Genomic DNA, 14,299 nt, shown 5'->3' on the forward strand with positions numbered 1-14,299 from the left:
AATAATATGGATAATCCTTCTTGTTTTTTCAGCCAGCCCCACCAGAGAGCTAAGCTTTGGTTTTTTCTATACTACAGAAACATATAGAAATTTGTTTTACTTGGTTAATCTGAGGTAAGTGATAGCTATTAGGCTAAATAATTAGAGTAAATATATGGAGAACACACCGAGCTTAGGGGAAAAGTGAGTAACTTACTTGAGCGATAAAATTCAGTAAATTGAATAAAAAACTATGCGTATACAGATAGATAGCTCACTAATGAATGTGTAATATAACCAATGAATAGATAAATAGGGAAATTAATTTAGAAAAATAAAATAAAATAATAAAATGAAGTTACTTTAAAGGTAACCTAAAATGTTACGCCTGTATCTAGATGAAAGCATATCTATATGTGTTTATCTTTTATTCGCTCTCCTATGCTTTAGAATTATCATGAATTATCTAAATATCCATTTTTAAGAAACTGTTTAATGAAATAGAAAACTGAATATATCACAATAAACACATTGGTTGATGATATTCTATAAGTAATCTTGTACTATAGGCAAGATGAAAAGAAAATGCTTCCAGCTTTACACCTTTAGCAGTCCTTTCAAAAAAATGTACAAGTCTGGCTATAATGCTTTTTATTAGAAAAAATGTATCTAACCAGAACTGCTGATGTATGAATTCAACAAAACACAATGCACTGTATGCTGTATGTAAACTAAAACAATGTTTTATTCTGTTTAGAAAAGTGGCTGAATATTTATTGTCCTGATGAAGACAAAAAATATTGTCGAAACGCGTTGACAGAAACAGCCCAGTCCACCAGAATCAGGAATAACCATATTGCTGATTTTTGACCAAATTTCCCTTTTTTTAAAGAAATATATCAGGAACTAGCAGATTTTATTGTGTAAACATATCATGTATACAGGATTATATATATTTATTCATTTTTATCAATATAATTAAAATTTATTTTATATATCATTACAGTTCATTGCGCTATTTTCTTGTTTCTTTTTGCATAATGTGTCTTTGAATAGCCAGTTCTTGTTGTGTAAGTCTGCCTGGGCATATACCTTCGCATTAAAATTGTTTTCCCTGACCCAGGAGCCATATCCTAACCAGGGGGTCCTTGATACACTACATAGTTTCCCAAATAACTGCTCATTCTTCGGATCGTTCCATCCCAAAAGTGTTGCGCCACTGGGCAGTCCCATTAAATGTGATAAAAGGTTCCAGGTAAGCCACAGCCCTGCAAACACAATGCATCAGGGCGGCTTCCAATTTTCTTTGAATAGCCAGTTCTTGTTGTGTAAGTCTGCCTGGGCATATACCTTCGCATTAAAACAGTTATTTGGGAAAGCCACTCCTGCCATCGCTAAAAGAATGTGTTCTCAACATATGGGGGGCCAATGACTTGACTGAACAGGAACTACAGTGGGCGACGCTGGGTTTTCTATTAGTTAAGTGCTCCATTGCGATGAAATGGGGCTCCCGGGACGGGCCGCTGGTGGTGTGCTGGGTGGCTGAGATGGACCGTTGCATGATTGCTGAAAAGACAGTGTACAAAATAAGAGGCTGCCCTAAGAAATGGGACAAGAAATGGGGACATTGGAATAAATATCGAGGGTATACTCAGATGTGAGTCCCTTGCTCACTGCACCATCAGGATTCAAGCAAGCCGGGCCGAAGACGGCTGTAATGCCAGAAACCGGTCCCCGGAAGCTTGTTTCCTTTCCAGTATAAGAATTGGCTTGGTAGTTTGGTCTGCCCTGTTCCCATGATGCACTGGGCCAGGGACAGACTAATTTGCATGTAGCCAGGTTCTGAGCTGGGATGGTGCAGTGAGCTAAAAAACGGTGATGGATCAAGCCCTGATCTGTTGACTGGGTGCGAGAGCTCTGTTTAATTCAGATACTCTGTCCATCACCACCCCCTTTTCTGAATCGTTTTGTCCATCATAAGCGTGGAAGTGTATACCCAGATGTGAGTCCCTTGCTCACTGCACCATCAGGATTCAAGCAAGCCGGGCCGAAGACGGCTGTAATGCCAGAAACCGGTCCCCGGAAGCTTGTTTCCTTTCCAGTATAAGAATTGGCTTGGTAGTTTGGTCTGCCCTGTTCCCATGATGCACTGGGCCAGGGACAGACTAATTTGCATGTAGCCAGGTTCTGAGTTGGGATGGTGCATTGAGCTAAAAAACGGTGATGGATCAAGCCCTGATCTGTTGACTGGGTACGAGTGTTCTGTTTAATTCAGATACTCTGTCCATCACCACCCCCTTTTCTGAATCGTAAATGCACACAAGGTCACTGCTGACACTTCCTGATGCTCCATTGTGCAGCTTTAGTGCAGAATACGTACTGGCTATTTACCCAAGGAGGTAGCACTTAGTAATTAACCAGTAGAAAGTACGCCACTTGGGTAGATATTTTGTGCAAAACAACGTCCTCTTGTTGAATAAAAGGGCAGGTGCAGCTCCTTTGTGGCCAAAGGGCTCATAGAACTGCTGATATACCCACACAGACACATAAACACCCACTCACATACTCAGACACTCATGTACCCACTCACAGACCCACTTAGACTTTCACACACCTACTCCACACCCAGTGAGACACGTATGCACCTAGACCCACACTGATACTCATATGCCCACTCACACATCCATTGAGAGTGAGTGGGTGTGTGATTGGTTTTGTGGGTCTGTGAGTAGCTGGATAGGTGTGTGAGTAGTTGTGTTGGTGTGTAAGTGGGTGTGTGAGTGAGGATCTGAGTGACTGTGTATGCCTGTAAATTGGCATGTGAGTTTTGTAGGTCTGTGAGTGGGTGTGTGAGTGACTGTGTGGGTGTGTGAGTGGTTGTGTGGGTGTGGAAGTGGTTGTGTAAATGGGTACATGGTTTTGTAAATGGGTGTGTGAGTGGGTACGTGAGTGAGTGTGTGAGTTGTTGTGTGGGTCGGTGAATGGGTGTGTGAGTGGCTGCATGGGTGTGTATGTGAGTATGTGCAGGAAGTGTGAGAAACGGGGTGGGCGATAGAGCAAAGTTGCCTGGAGGGTACAGCCGGTGGTTGATGTATGCTGGTCTTATGTTGTGCAGAGCTTTGTATATGTGGATCACTACTTTGAAGTGGCATCTCTTATGAATGGGGATGCAGTAAAGCTTCCTGAAGTGGGTGATGATGTGGGTCAACTTGGGGAGGTTGAGGATGAGTCTGGTCACAGAATTCTGTATGATCTGTAATCTCTTCAGTAGGTGTGAGTTGATTCTTGTGTAGAGTGCATTGCTGTGGTCCAGATGGCTGGTGACTAGGGCCAGGGTGATGTTACATCTGGTGTTGACCGGGAGGCATTTGAATGTCTTACGGAACATGTGAAGAGTGAGGAAGCAGGTGGAGGAGACTGCATTGATCTGCTTTTTCATGGTGAGTTTTCTGTCCAAGATGATGTTGAGGTTGCAAGCATGGTCTGTTGGTGTGGGTGAGGGTCCGATTTCAGAAGGCAACCAGGAGTCGTTCCATGAGGAGGTGTTTTTCCCAAAGATCAGTACTTCCATTTTTTGTGTAGGGTTTCAGGCAGTTGTCTTTCATCCAGCCTGCGATGCTCATCATACACCTCGTGGTGGAGAGATCTTCTGAAAGCGAGAGGATGTGCTGGGGTGTTATTAGCATGGGATATGACGTTTAGTCCAATGGCCAAATGTAAGGCGATGGAATGAAGGTGGAGAAGGAACTATGCTTCCGACTCCAAAACTATTTATAAAAAGGCCCAAAAAGTATATCACAATCTCTGCAGGTCAGCCCACGCTGAGTATGTATCAACAACCATCTCTGATGCTCAGAACTGCTCCAAAACACTTTTTAGTATGGTCAAGGAGCTTGCTGGCTCCGAAACCCCATCTAGGCTCCCCTCACTAAATAAACGGCAATGTGAGGATCTGGCTACCTTTTTTGTCCAGAAAGTCGAGAAAATATACTCGGAAACTGTGAGCTTGCAGTGTGAAAACACCCCTCCATTGCAACTTACTAATTCCCTCCAACCAGTATCTGCACTACCCTCAGCGTACAATACCCATCCTGACCAGGATAGAGCACTTTGAGCACCCTCTAACAATCTGGACACATGGCCCTTACTAAACGCAGCCTCCTTTAAAGGACTTCTAGACAGCGTCAAATCAGGATTGCCCAGGTACTCTTTGCCTATCTCCGTTCTCAAGTTGCTTGAGCGGCCATCTCTGCTTGTTATTATTGACCTTTTAAATGCTTCCACCAGATTGGAAACATGCCATGATGTTCCCCCTTTTGAAAAAGGTCAATACTGACCCCAATTTACCCTCCAACTAACGGCCCGTTTCTTTGTTGCCGGCCTTCTCAAAAATCTTAGAGAAATATATCCACGCTCAGCTCTCTAATTTTGTTGAAACCAAAATGTTCCTTCACCCATCCAAATTGGGCTTTAGAGCTGGTTTCTCAACAGAAACAACTCTACTTGCTTGGGGTGAAGGAAAGTGCATCATCATCATCTGGATGCTGGAGACACGGTTGCCCCTATTTTGCTGGACTTAGGGGCAGCATTTGACGCAGTGTCTCACACCGTGTTAGCAAAAATGTTAAGATTGTTAGGCATCTGTGGCTCAAATTTAAATTGGCTCATTTATTTTCTTGCCAATCACACTTCCCAAGTATTTTCCCCAACAGCCAGCTCCGATATCCATCCTTCATCCTATGGGGTACCTCAGGGCTCCATTCATAGCCCTTTACTTTTCAATTGATATGTTAGACCTCTAACTGATGTTGCAGAAGATGCTGTGTTGTCCCTGTTTTCTTACGCGGACAACTCCTCTCTCTATGGAGAGTGCGGCTGGGTTACTCCCCTTCCAGCTGGGCTTGGGTAAAATTGCATCATGGATGCAGACAAATTACCTTAGGCTCAACGGAGAAAAAAAGGAGGTTTTGATACTTGGTAAAAACAAGGATCTCTGGGGCCGACAACATTGGCCCAGTGAGATGGGTGCACTTCTTCTGCCCTCCTGTCAAGTCCGTAATTTGGATGTCATCATCGATGACTCGCTAACTATGCATCATGAAGCTGTCAAGGTGGCCGCTACTTGCTTTACCATCCTGACATGGCTGAAAAAAGATCATCTGGATGCTGCCTGAACCCACCCAGAGAACAGTAGCCCAGGCACTAATCACCTCAAGATTGGACTACGGTAACGTTCTCTACCTAGGATCAAACAAGGAGGTGACTTGTAGGCTGCAGATGGTTCAGAACTCTGCGGCCAGACTACTTTGCCGGGTTCCTAGAGCCACCTCTGTCTCTAGTCACCTACGGGACCTGCACTGGCTCAGGGTGGAGTACCGAATTAAGTTCAAAGCCCTGAGCTACATGTTCAAAATCAAAATAGGCGCTGCCCCCCAGTATCTGCAGTCTCTGGTTTGTCCCTATGTGACCCCCCCCGATGTCTTCGCTCATCCACTCAAGAGAAATTCTCTGTGCCCAGAGTCAGACTATCTCGGATGGGTGGTAGATTGTTTGCATACCTTGGTCCCTCACTCTGGAACTCCCTTCCCACAGCTATTCAGAACGAAACGGTGTATGCCCAATTTCGCAAATCACTAAAGACTTGGCTCTTTAACCAGTGATCCTTTAAGGTGCTAAACAATCTTTGATCTGCTCCGGCGTCAGGAAACCCTTTTGGGTAGCTGCTGTGCCTTACAAATTTAATAAATAAATATATAGTCCATGGGTTCTGATTATGTCAGTCAGGGAGATCAAGATGGTGTTGAGCAGGGTGAAGCTAGGGTTGAGCCTAGAAGGACACTGCAAATGATGCTTTTGAGTTTGGAGGTGTAGGGAGTCAGGTGGATTCTCTAGGTACTTCCAGTGAGAAAGTAGGCGAGTCATCTAAGGTGTCTCCCTGGATTCCGATGTTGTGGAGTCTCTTGATTAGGGGTCGTCGGATACAGTGTCAAAGCCGCTGAGAGGTCAAGTAGGATCAGAGACAATTTATCCTTGGTCAAGGAGGGCTCTGATGTTGTGGGCAACAGCACTGAGGGCGGTTTTGGTGCAGTTGATGGTGCGGAATCCACACTGGGAGATAACCAGCAGGTTGTTGTCGCAAGGAGGTCCGTGAGTGTACGAAGCTGACTCTGTATATACTATACCAAAGTGAGGTATGGTGTGCACAGATTCCAGTGGAACCACAAAGGTAGGCAGAGGTAAAAGTAGATAGCTCCTTACTCTCTATTTGTGGTAGTGTGGTCGAGCAGTAAGGCTGTATCAGAGGACAGTGTTAAGTAGGGGTGGGCGTAGTTCGCGAAGTAGCGCTACGTGTAGCTACGCAAAGTGCACTTGACACTACGTGAGCTACACGTAGCACTACGCGAACTGCGTAGTAGCATGTTCCCACTGTGCAAGATGTCGTTTTCAATGATTGCACAGTGCGGACAAGCATCCGGCACTGTGCAATCATTGAAAATTGTATCTTGCACAGCACGAGTTGTTCTTTTCTTCCGCTCCATTAGATTAGTACTGGAGCTGCAGTTTTCTCAACGCAGACTGGTAGTTTCTCATCGCGAGTGGTCGCGAGCGTGCGCGACCACTCGCAATGAGGAACCTGACCTCCCCGCGTTGAGAATCTCACCGGGAGGTTTATTTTTCTTGCTCGCGATCGGCAACTTGATGTTGCTGATTGCGAACAAGGAAAAAGTCTTGCGAGGATATCATTTTGCTTGCTCGCGGTCGCCAACTTGATGTTGAGGATCGCGAGCAAGCAAAAAATGACCGCGGCACTACGCTACGGTACGGTACACATGTTTGCACTGTGCTACGTGCAGTTCGTGTAGTGCGAAGTTGCGCAAACTTCACAAACTATGCGAGCGTAGCATAGTGCTTTGCCAAGGGTTAGTGTTAAGCATTTGTTGTACACACTCAGTCAGCAAATGATTTCACACATTCAAAGACTGAACTTTAGACCAGTTTGGTTTTGTATAAAAATATTCTTTTAGTTATTTTAATTTCCTAGAACCAAGCAAGTCTGGCACAGTGAAGCAATACATACTTTACAGTGCTCATGCAGTTGTAACACGGTTTGGATTGCAATTGTAAATGCACTTTATTTTGATTACAGTACTGTTACTGAAAATGCAATGCGTTGGAAATACAGTAAATATACTTTGTATAGAATTTTTAGTAGAATATCATGTACAATACTTTTCAGATTACTTTTCCTACACAGTGCAGTATACCTGGATACTGCAGTAGGACATTTCCTGTAAACAGGTAAGTAAAAATGTTTCTGTTATTTAGTTACAGTTTTAAAGGATTTCTTAGATCTTCCAACTCCACACTTAGAAACTTTTCATAGAAAAACAGTCAATGTTATCCTATGTCCTCTGTGTGCATTTTTAATTAAATCCCACACTGGCATCAGTGTGGGTTTAATGTGCTGAGAAGTTTGACACCAAACTTCTCCGTTCTCAGTTTTCAGTGTAGCCATTATGGTGCTGTGGAGTTCATAATGACAAACTCCCAGCACCATGTACTCTTAATGGCAGTACTACACTTACAATGTCTAAGAATGAACTTAGACACTGTAGGGGTAGAGGGATCATGCACCTGTACCCTCAGCACTGGTACAGTGCACCCAGCTAAAGGGGTGACTGATCTATGCCAGGGCAGTGGGATGTAGGCATGGCACACAGGGATGTGTGCCATGTCGACTCTTCACTTTGTTCTGCACCAAGGCATGCAGCCTTCAAAGGAAGTGTGTGTGTGTAAAGGTACAGGGTCTCTAAGGGTGGCACAATAAGTGCTTCAGCCCTTAGAGGTCTCCCCTGGTCACAGTGCCCTAGGTACCTGTGGAACCATTTCCCAGGGGCTGACCTGTGGCCAGAGATGCCAATTGGGTTTGGGTTTCAATGCAGTTTTAGGGAAAGAACATAGGCCCTGGGTACTGATTAGCAGGAGCCCAGGGCATACTCAGTCATAGCACATCAGAAGTTCAGCAAAACGTGGGGGCAACCATGCAGAAAGAGGGCACTTTCTCACAGTGAGTTGATATTTGATGGCTTTTTCGAGTACCTTGGCAGGAAAGGGGAGCAGAGAGGTGGGACGCAAGTTCTTGAGTTCCCTTGGGTTGGCAGATGGTTTCTTGAGGAGGGGTTTGACTTCTGCGTGTTTCCATTTATTGGGGAAGTGGCCATGGCAATGGTTGTGTTAAGGATGGTGGTAAGTTTGTTGCTGATCGTGTTGAGGGTGTGGTGGGGGCAGGTGTCCATGGGTGGTCCTGAGTGGATGGAGTTCATGATGGTGCTTGTGTTTTAATTTGGTCCCAGGTGGTTAGCAGGTGGCGGGGTCTTGCCAAATATTGTCCTTAGAAAGTTGGGAATATAACTAATTAGTTAAGTCAAATTAATATTCATGACATTTGACAAAAGACAATCGACGCATGGCAATCATTTTACAAAAAGAACATGTAAAAACCCATACCATTGTGTACCAAATGTTTCCCATAATCTAAGTGTTATACAATTACCATGTCCCAGTGGGATGTATCTATTGTCGCTAGGTATGATTTCATTGTTGCCAATGGTACATGAATTTCAAAATTATACAACTGGTTATGAGTCACAAAAATGAATATTACCAAAAATATCCTTAGAAAGTTGGAAACATAGTCAATTAATTCAAACTAATGGCATTTGACAAAATAAAATTGTTCAATAAAAATCATTTTATAGAAAGACCACTTAAAAATCCATGCCATCATATATCAAATGTTTCCTATAATCTAAGTGTTACACTGTTGCCATGATGCAGTGGCCTGTGTCTATTGTCACTAGTTAAAATGTGTTCTTATGGCTATTCTCATGGGACTGGTACCAATTAACTCCAGTTTGCCAGTGTCCTCAATAAAATAATGTATCTGACCAATCCCTTAAGGGAAGTTTTAAAGGGGGATGCTGGTATACATTGGGATGAGTGATATTAGTAATATCCTATTATCACAAAAGTTCTAGGAAGGTTGAAGTCACATCTTGCCGCATTTTACTCCCATAATGATTATATTTGTACATAATCTCCAGTCTAATTCTTTAACAAAAAAACCAAATTCAAAATAAAGAACCAAATTTCCATCCCCAATACATCTTTAAGTACATTCAAACTAACTGTCCATTATGCACCGATTTCTCATCATCCTTATTGAGTCCTGGAGGATGTTTCGTGAAATGTAACCTGAATTATTAAGAATTTACAAAAATTGGAACAATGCAGGAGATGGCCCCAGACTGGACAACACAACTTGACTAGAACACAACAGAAAGCGAATTGCACACTAACCAGTGACCATCAATAACATCATCAATAATTCCTCCAACATCAGGTGGCAATATGGAACTGTGGGTCATCAACAAATGGAGGAGGAAAGCATTAAGACCGCTATGACATCTGGAATATTATGAAGTGGTTGACACTCAAGGTTCTCAACAATTGATTATGATGCATAACATAAATATATGGTTTGCTTATAACTTTAGCGCTGTTTCATGAATCTTTTTGAAACTTTCCCAAAAAAGTCTCATTCCCTTCAGCTCCTTCCTGGAAAGTTCTGAGGTGATCCGCCCGGCGAGGGAGGAGCTAAATTGCTTGCAGCGCCGCACTATGTCATTTCTTTGTGAACATGCCACACAGTCCCAATTTACCTAGTCTAAAAGTCCCCATGGCAAAACAAATTAAAAAATGTAAAGTTAATGAACATATGCCTCAAAGTTCTGTATGCCTAAATTACCACCCACTCGGTTTATGCCAGTGAAGTATCAACAAGCACTGCCAGCAGACTTAATTCAGTGTTCTCTATGCCACAGGGCCACTGGTCCATAGGAGCAGACTATCTTCCCTCATTTGGTCATTGCTACCATCAATGGATGTCCCTGCCTGGACACACCTTGGGAGGCATGGTGGTCCTATGCAGCAAAAACAATTCATGGAACTGATGAGCAGAGAGAAATCTCCCTGCGTGTCAGGGTCGTCGAGATTTTCAATTTTGGAAACAAACACAGAATTTTAGGTTTTGTGACCTACAAAAAAATGAATGCTAAGCATGGCACCTGCTGGGAACTCACCTCTGCCTTACTTTCCCTTGATGCACCGGGAGATACTCTTAAGGCAGAGAGAACTCTGCCAGGCAGATGGGAATGTCTTAATAAGGGCTAGCTCTTTGCGAGGGAGGGGAAGCAAAAGTCTTTGCCGACCTAGCAGTGTGGCCGGATGCTTAACAGTGTCTAAATGACCCTGTATGAGTACTACTGGGCAACTACAATTATTATATTTTTCCACAGATACTTAACAAATTATGTGAAGATTCTGTAAAAGTAACAAATTTGCTCCAAACACAGGAACAATACACGGGATAACAATTTTTTTGATAGCGTTTGTGAATCAGTCAATGCATACATTGTCTTATAAAGCATGCGAGCCTGCAATCCCTGTATAAAAGCCTGTCTTTCATTGTGTTAATACAGGCGACTTGTGACACATCTTGTCACCTGTAATAAAGAAATGACATAGCTGCTCAAATGATATAATTTATTACGGTTACATTCTGACGTAACAATGCCTGCTGCCAGACACTGCATTGTGAAAGACAAGTCCAGATCATAATTAAACGTTCAGTTTAAAAAACTAAATAAAACCTGACTTTTCCTTCTACTGCTCTCTTTTTCAAAAAGAATAGTGATAAGCAGAAAGGATATATTTACGGCTACATATTTATTTTTTACGCTATAGGTAAATCTAGGAAAGACAGGATGTTTGTGAATGTTTCTACACATTCTGAGCTACAGTGTTTCTTTAGATTGTACTTTTACTGAAATGATTCACATAAACTTTTGGCAACAAATATCTAACTGATTTTTTGATACGTTTCATTTTGCAGATTCTACTTTTATGCTTCATGCTTGCAGATATCCTATCTCTTTCACATGGAAGAGCAACACACCAAAGGCCTCATTTATGAAAAGTGACGCATCACTGCTAAAAAACAGTAATGCGTCACTTTTCATTGCGCCCTCCTTGTGACACCAATAATGAGTCATATTTACAGTATGACGCATCATGCCGCAAGGAGTTACAGATACGTCAGGATTTCTCACGTATCTGTAGGCACAAAAATGATGCACTGCTGGAGTGTGTCACAAAAGTGACGCAACTCCAGCAATGCGTCAATACACATGGGCAAGTCCCATGTGAAATGTGCCTGCATCAGTCTTACGCCTGCCATGAGGCAGGTGTAAGATATTGACGTATTTGAGTCCTAAAAGTGGTGCAGTGAAATCTTATAGATTTCACTGCGTCATTTCTACGACCCATTCTTGTGTCGGAACGCCCCCCCCCGAATACATTATACCTGGCGCAGATATAGTGTGGCGCAGGGGTTTACCAAGTGATGGGTCTAGGTAGATGTGTCACTTTGTAAATATGGTGCAACAAGGCTCATTTTTTACGCCACTGGTGCGTCATAAAAAGTGACGCACCGGCGGCACAAAAGTGACGCAAGAGCTCATAAATAAGCCCCCATGGATTTAAACAATTTGTGGGAAGGGTGCTGGTGTGATCACATATTAGAAGGAATAAAGTACCCGTTGGGGAATATTATAAGTGCATTCCAGGTCACCTCGGATACCATGATAAAGGAACTCGGCTTCAACTTCGTTCCACTATATGGTCACGGAACTCATCAATGACTTGCAATATTCTTAGAATGCATAAAAGAAGACATGCCTGATCTCGAGTGAGTATCCATTTGACAAAATTAAAAGTAAAAACACTACATTTCTTAGATCATTGCTAGCCATTTCCGAATTTTGTATTTGTGGCTTATGATCAGTTTATTCGGGGGAAATCCTTAACCTCCTATTCACCTTTCATGAATATTTCTCAATCTTAGTATTTCTTCTGTTTAGAAATCGGCTTCTCGCCACAATTATTTTTACTGGTTATTTATTTTAATTGAATCCCTTTTCCTCATATTGACCCCAAACAGTTTCCCCTTTCCAAATACAGCGTAATAGGAACCATTATCCCAAGCTCCTTTAATCCCTTTGATTAAAACTGTTTAATTCTTTCGTTGTGTGTGTTTCTGAAGGCAGGCGCGTGTTGTGCCTTTTCTTTAATTAAAGTGCTCGAAAAAAAAGCAATTATTCCCTTTCTTCGTCTGCTTATATATTACACAAAGCTAATGAATACCACTTGTTTTATTAAACCTTTTGTTTTGCTGCAAGTGGCTTGCACTGGGGCCGGCTTTGGTGGCGGCAGCTTTGACAAAGCACCAGAGGATTGTCTTAAAAAGTTGTGTTTTGTAATTGTCGCTGTCGTGTCAGTTTATAACCGGCTGGGAGCTGGAAGATTTTTTTTTTTTTAGCGATGAGTGGTGGTGCCAGCCGGGGACACGGGTCCCCTGGGCCTGCCGGGCGCTCTCATTAAGAATTGCCTGCGGCGGTAGCGTTGTGCAGCAGGAATGTGACGTGCATATTGTGGCGCTATGCTTGGCTTGTCAGCCCGCAGCTTTCTGACACTCACTTATGTCACTCTTTATTCAGAGAGGAGGAAGCTTTTGATAATTTGACAAGACAAGCTCTTAAACCATCCAGGTCGTGGCCTGCACTGTCTGTGATTGTGAACATATTTCCTGAAAGGCCTGTCAGTCATCACCGCTACATTTTCTCCCAGGGAGCCTCGGGCCCTGTCCTGGTCTCCTGTCAGCTCGTACACGCTGGTTATTCATATACCGGGTGCAGGGCTGCTGTTTCCCTTTTTACTCTCTCCCCTTCACTTTTTGCAGATACCAGCATGTTAGTGCGGCTAATCCCTTCTCCTGTGTTGTGTTCCCAGCAGGGTTGTGTACAAGGGTTCTCTCCGGTACAAGGCAGACAACTGGCCAAGGGGAGCTGAAAGGAAGGAAAGGCCGCTTAGCGCTGTTTTTGTGTTTGCTCACTGTTGTGGAAATATGAGAGCTGGTGGCAAGGGCCTTGTCTGTTGAGCACTTGAGTCTCGGGCTGCTGTCAGGGGCTGTTTAAGACCGAGTGTGTTCTTTTCTTTGATGTTCACATTTGAGAATGGGGAAGTGGGAATTAAACAACAGATGCACTAAGCTGTTGTTCTCGTCAAACAACAATTAGCACCTGATAAAATTCAATATGGGATGAAAAGCACAATATAGATGCTGATTCATCTGGCCTAGCAAACTTGGTTGCCTCAGAGTTTGAATTTTATGAATACTAACCATTGCGGCTTAGTCAACTGCGTCGCCGTATGCGCACAAAAAGGGCCACAGTATAATGGGCCGCGAGACTCCTTGAACAGGATTTGGGAAAGGTTACACAGATGGGTTGAAAGAGATTTGAAAGTCTACTTTTTATTTATCTAAATGTAATGTGACATGGTTGTTATGAAATCAGGTACCTTTTGTGCTAAAATGTCTACATGACCTGAGGCCTGAAGGCCCCAGGAGATCTTGAAAGTTTGGTTACGTCTGTACCGCTAATCCCGCTACCACCCACAAAAAAGGGGAAAAAAGTGGTATTCATGGATAAAAGGAAAAAATACAACTCTGTTTCTAATAGAGCAAACAATTGAAATAAGACAGTTCCGCAAGCTATGGATATGTATTAAAACCTTCAGATAATTTGATTTTCAGAAACTGTAAAATAAGAATATGGTTTTAATATCTTTATTTAAAAAATAAACTCGCTGTTTGGTATATGATGTACAAACCACAAGGCATCATCATGAAACAAAAATGAGTAATATTGGCAGTAAAAGAAATTCTGTTACCATCCAGTACATGTTTGTTTCTGTTTTATATTTTAAGGAGTAGTGGAAAGAAGGCTGGATTATTAGGAAGAACACTAACACAGTTAGGCTAGTCTATGCTGGTTTTTCCTAAAATATATATTAACACATCAATTTTTTAAAAATCTAATAGGCAAATTTTTCTTGGTTTTTGGATTTTGAGATCGCTCATTTCTATTTTTATGTGCGGAGCGAACAGCGGTCATTCGAAAACCGCTATGCCTGAGACCAGTGTTCTGTTAGGAACAGCGTATCTCTAGTTTGCCAATTTTATTCACTGATTTTCTGATTTAATACAATACAAATGTTTTTTTCTTTTTCCAGCCCTTGGCGACTGAGAAACCTCCACTAGGAAGCTACAGAAATTCAAAGTCATGCCGGTGGCCCTGCTCCAAAGACTCTATGGAAAGTCATCTAGATTTCCAAAAATATTTATCCACTGCATTGGTGA

Source organism: Lissotriton vulgaris, chromosome 3_1 (genome assembly GCF_964263255.1).
Source record: "Lissotriton vulgaris chromosome 3_1, aLisVul1.2, whole genome shotgun sequence".
Classification (NCBI taxonomy): domain Eukaryota; kingdom Metazoa; phylum Chordata; class Amphibia; order Caudata; family Salamandridae; genus Lissotriton; species Lissotriton vulgaris.